Source organism: Aulostomus chinensis, chromosome 7, assembly GCF_037954235.1.
Source record: "Aulostomus chinensis isolate RoL2024-O1b breed Wild chromosome 7, RoL_Achi_v1.0, whole genome shotgun sequence".
NCBI lineage: Eukaryota > Metazoa > Chordata > Actinopteri > Syngnathiformes > Aulostomidae > Aulostomus > Aulostomus chinensis.
This window is the reverse complement of record NC_141326.1, coordinates 9764709-9772214: the sequence shown is the minus strand read 5'-3', so window position 1 is coordinate 9772214 and position 7506 is coordinate 9764709.

Here is a 7506-nt window from a genome sequence, read left to right as displayed (position 1 = left end):
GCCATCATAGTATAGGCCTGACAGGAGATTATTTTCAGTCACTGAAAATAATCTCCTATCAGGCCTACAGTATACTATGATGGCTTTGGTATGGCTGAGGAAACCTGCGTACTTGTCACATTGCCTTGATGCATTTTGAAGGCAAAATCTTCCAAATCTTCATGCCAGCTTGGCTCTCAGTGGAGACACACATTTGGGGGTAAAGCTCATGCCTTTGATGTCATTACATAGGAAGTCAACTAAGTCAAACTCAATTATTTCTGTGATCAGGTTAAATGTCAGAATTATGTCAAAGCACTTCTTTTGCTTTAGTATCTCAAGAGCACAGGCTGAGACACCTACTCACCAGTCTTTGCTCACATCCTTCAAAATATTAAGTCCTTAAAGCGAAGTAGCAATCCACAAATTGATTGAGACGTACCATCTCCAGCCTGAACCAAATGTCAGGGAAGACTGACAGGGTGAGGGTAGTACATTTCCAAAGATAGAGAGAAAGCTGCATTTTTATTTGAGCCCTTTTTTAATTCTTTATCTAAAAAAAAAAAAAAAGGTCTCTTTAATCTCACCTGGTTTGGAAGAAACAAAATGGTTTCAAACGTGTGTGGAAAAAAAAAAACCTCCCCCAACCCCAATTGATTCATGTCTTTGTAGAGTTTCTTGTGCATGTGTGCTGAAGAGGTTGTGATTATTCATTATCTTCTCTGCCAAAACCCCTGTGCTTCGTGACACCCTTCAGAGTAATTCAAAAAGAAACAGGTGGAGTGAAATATCTGTGCAGGTGGATGGGTGGATGCAAATTATTAATGCAGGTGGGTGATGGTGGGTGGATGGCTTTTGTATAGCCTACATGGAAATTTGGACAGTGTCAGCGGCGATCCACATCACTACTGGGAACTCACCAAGAGAATGAAAAACAGGTGAATATATAGTTGTTGGTAGAAATAGTAAAAATAATATTAGTAATAATATTAGTAATGATAATAATAATCATAATAATCATAATGAACAAATGTATATGCTGCAGCATGCATGTCAACATGGTGTGGAATTTCCAAGGCAAAAAAGCACTAAGAAAAAGCACTAAAAATAAATGCTAATTTATTGATATATTCAATAACTCTTTTTGGTTTGCAGCTACAGCCCAGATGATTGATGGAACTGACTATGAAAATGGAAAATGAAGTGAGTAATTTTAGCACTTTTGATTATCTGAGTGGCATGTAAGCTTCCTTTCCCCTGAGAGCTTTAGTGTACAGCCAACAAAGTTTATTTTAATTAATTTATTAATTTATTTGATTTAAAAATATGTTATTATTAAAAAAAAACAAAAAGCTACATTTAATGAATTAAGGATTCTCTCTACTCAGAACAGATTTAGTCATCATAAAACAGTTTAAACATTAGGCAAAACTGTTTCATCAAGTTCTAAAACAGACGAGCACAACATTTTTCATTCTGCAACAATTATTCAACAAATCCTCTGTCGAAACTAAAAGGGTAGATACTTTTCTGGCAATACTTGGCATATAAGTGGATGAATGACATCTACACTAGCCACTTTAAGAGCCCCCATCATTGTTTAAAAGACATTGATATGCTGTCGTAACACTGAACTATGCTCCTGTCTCCTAAAAGGACACACCTTGAAGCTTGGTAAAATGGAGACTTTGCAGGTAAAAAGGTTCAAGCCAACAACAGGTTAACATTGCAATAAAAAAGGGTGAATTTTTTTTTTGTTTTTGTTTTTTTTAGAGAGACTGCGAATAAAGGAACTTGATGTTTACAAATCAGGACAGGTTTTTTTATACCCCTGGAGAATTTTCCAGAAGGTTGAGTCAGAGTTGGTACATTCTCTAGTGTGTGGTGTTTTTTTTGTGTGTGTGTGTGTGTGTTTGTGTGTGTGTGTGTGTGTGTGTGTGTGTGTGTGAGTGCGCGTGCGTGTGTGGCCAGATGGTGAGCCTCATCCAAGGAATTTGATCCTACGAGAGCTGGACAGACATCCCAGTGATTATCACCTGCATATTTACTCACTAAAATACTGTGGATTTTTCCTCCCTCTCACAGCAGAGTTGGTTGAATTGAACTAATGCTGAAAACTGTGTTTACTTGTGGCATTGAATTGCTGTCCCTACTGTATTTTTTCTGTTTCATTCTCTTTCTTTCTTTCTTTCTTTCTTTCTTTCTTTCTTTCTTTCTTTCTTTCTTTCTTTCTTTCTCTCTATCTTTCTTTTTTCTTTATTTTTCCGCCACTTTCGACCTCAGTTTGACCCCTCAAACATGCTCAAAAACTCACAAAAAAAATTGATAAGATGTAAAAATTAACCCCCAAAGTGCCAAAATATGCTCCATGGCAGCTACTAGGCATCTCAAAAAGGGTGCCACGGGCCGTAAGAATGTCATAGAGACATTGAACCAGAACTTTATTATTTGTCTCATCAAGAACTGCAAATCATATCCTGACACCCCTGACCTTCCAACAGGAAGTTCACAATATGCACATGAAGGTACGACTTTGCGCCAAATTTGGACCCCAAACAAATGCTATCTCTGGAATCCTCATCACACTGACAGGGCGAAGGAGGGAAAGAAGGTCTGAACAACAGACCAACAACTCAGGTCTGAAAACATCTATGTACCCCTGACATCGCCTTTCGTCTGTGCCCAACCCTGACACGTGCAAGCGTGCAACGGCCCATTTAACGCTGCTTGCTGCTTTAATTTCACTGTATTGATGTTACCTGATGGTCTGTTTTCTTGGATGGCAATAGCTTAGTTTAATATTTTTGAATGTAGTTAACCAAGGACAATCAAAACAAATATTAAGTTAAGCACAAGTACATTGTAGATTTTGACACATATAGTTGTATGCCAGTGCGAAGCAGTTATGTTTAAGGAAATCATGGACAGGATTCTTTGATATATGATTATGATCAAATTGTAAACAGACTCAAGTAATAGAACATTAATCATAAATTTAAACGATCTAATTAAATATCTTAATTTTTTTTATTCTGTTATGCTGAAATAAGTGAAGGTGTGATGTGAGTTCAAATTGAGGCTTCATATATTTTAACTTGTTTCTTAAAGCTTACATAATGCCTCAACAAGTCAAATTTGATTAAAAAAAAATCAATAAAATAAAGCTGTGATGGCAGCCCAAGGCATGAAAATAACTCATATGATTTCCTACGTTTTATTTTTCAACCCACCAGTCAATCAATATGAAGTTCAAAAACCACCTACTCATACATTTATAGGCCAAAACAACAGTAAACAAAATGCACAGTTTTCCAAAACAGAATCCAATTTTCTAATCATGGATGAAAGACTTTTTATGGAAATTAAACTGATACTACTCCAACCCAGTGTGGGACATTCTGGATGTAAAATGCACGCATCATACACCTTCAACACAGTATTAAGCCAAACTTTCAAACACTAATGTGCACACACATAAACATGCATACTGTATGTTAATCATACATCCCTCTTGGGTATGAAGGAATTATAAACTCACATGAAACACAGCTTATCTTCTCTGTGGGCTTCTTGCAATTGCAGTTTCCCAATCCATCCCTAGGCACCTTTGATAATCAGCTGTCTCTCTTTGGCCCGAAGTCTGGATGAATGTCCCTCAGTCTCCAGATATGAGATCTGAGCCCAAGCTGTAAGGTCTCAGTGTGCAAATAATTACAGCAACACTGAAGAAGATGAGCAGAGCTTTCATGCTGTGTGTTGGAAATGTTTTCTTTGAAAAAAACAACCAAAAGTGAATAAGACAGGAAAAGAGTACTTTTGTGAACTCAGTTGACTCAAGCAACAGAGAGCTACTTGGCAAACAGTCTCATAACCTCAGCAAATAAATAGAGAAAATCACCTGTAAATTTAGAACAAAGACATTAACTTCACCTCTGATTACGTTTCCTACTATGTTTTCAGGACTTAATTTGTCTCGCTCAAGTTTGGGTCCTCTACCAGAGGCCTTGGAGTTTGGGGGGTTTTGCTCGGTGTCTGATTGTTCTGAGGCTCTTCTGGACGGAGACCTCAGATGTTGTACCTGGGATCTGCTGGAGCCACACCCCCAGTTTTGGGTCCCAGCCCCTAGTACTCTGATGACTGCTGGCACCACTGTTGCATTTACTCCCCACATCTTCTCAGGCTCCTCTTACAGCCCTTCATATTTAACATGCTTCTCATGTTCCCTCTTCTCAATGTTGCTGTCCCTTGGGATTGCAACATCTACCACAACTACCATCAGTTGTGCGCTCATCAACATGATGTCTAGTCAGTATAACATCTCGTAAGTTTTTCAGCTGCTGATATGATATGGTCAGGCTACACATTGGACTTTGGGCTTGTCACCTCTAATGCAAAACCTATTTAATTGTGGTGTTTGATTATTTGCGTAACATGTCCTTCCAAACGAACATATGATACTGATAACATATCATTAGGAGATTTTATCAAACTAATCAAACATTATTGTGATTTTTCAGAGCTCTTTTTCATCCTACTCATAGATTATAATCCACAGAAAAAATGTTTTCTGAATTTATCATGGTGACTATGTCACAAAAGCATGAAAAGATCATATGCAGTGTGATCTCAATCATTGGGATGCCCAGTGCATATTGAAGTCATACCAATCGTTGACAGGACTGCAGGTGAGTGAAGGAAAAAAAAACTAAACACAGGCTAAATTCATAGAATCTAGAGTCACATTATGTAAAAAAATGGCCTTTCTGGGATGTCAACCCATCCATTTTCTACCACTTATCTTATTCAGGGTCGCAAGGGGGCTGGAGCCTATCCCAGCTGCCTTTGGGCGAGAGCTAGGGTTCAACCTGGACGCGTCACTAATCCATCGCCGGGCCAACACATAGAGACAGACAACCATTTGCTCTCACAGCCACACCTACGGTCAATTCAGGGAGAGAACCCACACAGGTATGGGGAGAACATGCAAACTCCACAGACCCTAACATTCACCCCTAACCCTGTGCTTGAGCTGGGGCTCGAACCCAGAGCCTTCTTGCTGTGAGGCGACAGAGCTAACCACTGCACCACCATGCCGCCTTTCTGGGACATGTATTGAATTATCCAAGGACAGGTTCCACGGAAAGAACACACAACAAAAAACACATACATATACATTACACTTCAATAGCCTTTTCACGGAAAAAAACTTACATAATATCCTAGTTTCCTGCCTTGGGAATGTTCGCCAGGAGGTTAAGCACACATAAACAGGCATAGAACCTCATTAGTGCAAATGAAAATAAAAGGAGAAAGATGATGAAGACAGAGTATGTTAGAGGACCATGGGGTTCTGTGTCATGTTAATATCTGCCTTGGCAAGCCAAGTCGTGGTGTATTAGCGTCAATATTATGAGATTATTCAAGCAGTGCAGGGGAATTTACCACACGCCACCACTCGTGCCACACAAATATGATGAACGTGTCGATGATATACTGCCATATTTGACTGAGCTGAACTTATCAGAAAAAGTCATTTGTAGATGTAAATATGTTAAAAAATCAATTAATTCATCCATGTGTTTTCTTAACACCTAATCTTGTGAGGACCAGATAGAAATAAAATACATTTAAAAAAAAAAGTCCTACATATAACCCCAAAGACCAGGTTGTACTTGGAATCATTCGTACTCATGTTTTAGTGATGAATTCTCTTCATCACAAAGATTTGAAAGGATTAGTCAAGTTAATAAGGTACACATGAGATTTAGCAGACAAAACTGACCCACGTTCGCATCAGCTGAACATACAAATGCAGAACGAGAGAGACTTTTTGTTAACATGCTCAGTGCTTTTACTATGAACGTCACTGTTTCCTACTTGTGAATAAATATGCTTGACAAACCCTTATACCATTATTTTTGACAGGTTTTACAACTCTGTTTTAGAGCTAAATTGTGAACATGTGGACTCATTTTGAAGAACTGCAGTGTTTGGGACATGGAAGTTTCCCCCGCAGAGCTTCTCTGTGTCTTTGGTGTACAAAGCTATATGGGAATGTAAATGTTCCACAGATGTGATTTCCTCTGTCTCTGCAGTAGGTGTTTTCTCTTGTCACTAATGCTATAATACATCAGAAGTCGGCTTAAGTACTGCAGGTGTGCTATAATACGCACCAGATCTTCAGCGTCTTACAGCAGGATTAAAGGTTGTTTTGATTAAGTAAGCTTTAGGTAACTCAAGGGATAATATTCTGCAGATGCCCTTTACTTACTTCTCTGGATTACAAGTTGAGTGACTTGTGGAACATGACAATCATTGCTATATTTTGTAGGCCTTTTGGGAGCATCCCTCGAGCTGCATCTGTGAATCTAATTTAAACACATCACTGCTGCCTATAGAAATTCTGTTTATTTCCGTTTGGTATCATCTTCTAATTAAAATATTGTTTCTTGCATATCAGCATTATAGTGTCAGAGTGTATAAACTTAAAATGATGGCAATGACACTATACAGCAGCGACTCTCACCAAAAGTCCAACATTATCTTTTCACATATCTGCATGTCTCAGCACAGTGAACAAGCAAAGGAAAACATTTTCAAAGTGAATCATACAAAACAGCATGGAACACAGTATCTTAAATGCTTTAAATACATAAACATTTATTTGAATTTTTATCTGAACACCACCAAAACAGAGGTATGTGAATCTTGTGAGGTGTCTTGAATTGAACAAAATGAATAGAAATTCCTCAATCATAACACAAACCAGGGTGAGGACTATTTATAAAAGTGCAGAGGAATAACACCTTACTGTATTCTATAGTAAATACACTGTTTAGATTAACTTTAACAGTATGAAACATTGTTTGTACACTAAGGATAAATGCTTGCTTTTATAATGTAGTCAGTAAAGAGCAAAATCAGGAATTAATTCAAAAACTGCCCTGTAGCATCTTCCTTATGGGTGCTTGTTCAGGGGAAGTTTGAGAATATGATACAGTAGCCTTTGGGTAGACCAGTAACCTTGGCAGTGTATTTAAAAGAATGAAATATTGACCTCCTCCCATTTAAAGCCTCAAATTTTACTTCACATATAACCAGGGGTGAAAGTGAGCCGGAACGGGCCACAACGCCGTTCCGGTAAAATATTCACGGCCAGAATGGAGTTCCGTTAAAAAAAAGGAGGAGAAGGGAGCTGTCAAAATCCCACATCAAATAAAGAAAACAACGTCTGAAGGCGGTTTCACACTGAACGCGGTAGATGTGGCGCGCGGGGTGGGGCGCAAGCACGCGCAGCGCTACCGAGTTGTTGCGCTCATGTGACGTCACAGCGCACCCACATACACAATGAATGGACTTCCCCCGCGCAGCCTGCACCGTGCGCATTCAGTGTGAAACCGCCTTGACACGGAGTCGTGCCAATGAGCGCATCGCCATGTGCGAGGCATTTCTGGTTGGGTGACAGATGGACACGTGGGTCACGTTACCAGCATTGTTAGTTTTGATTGGTTAAAACCACACGTGTTC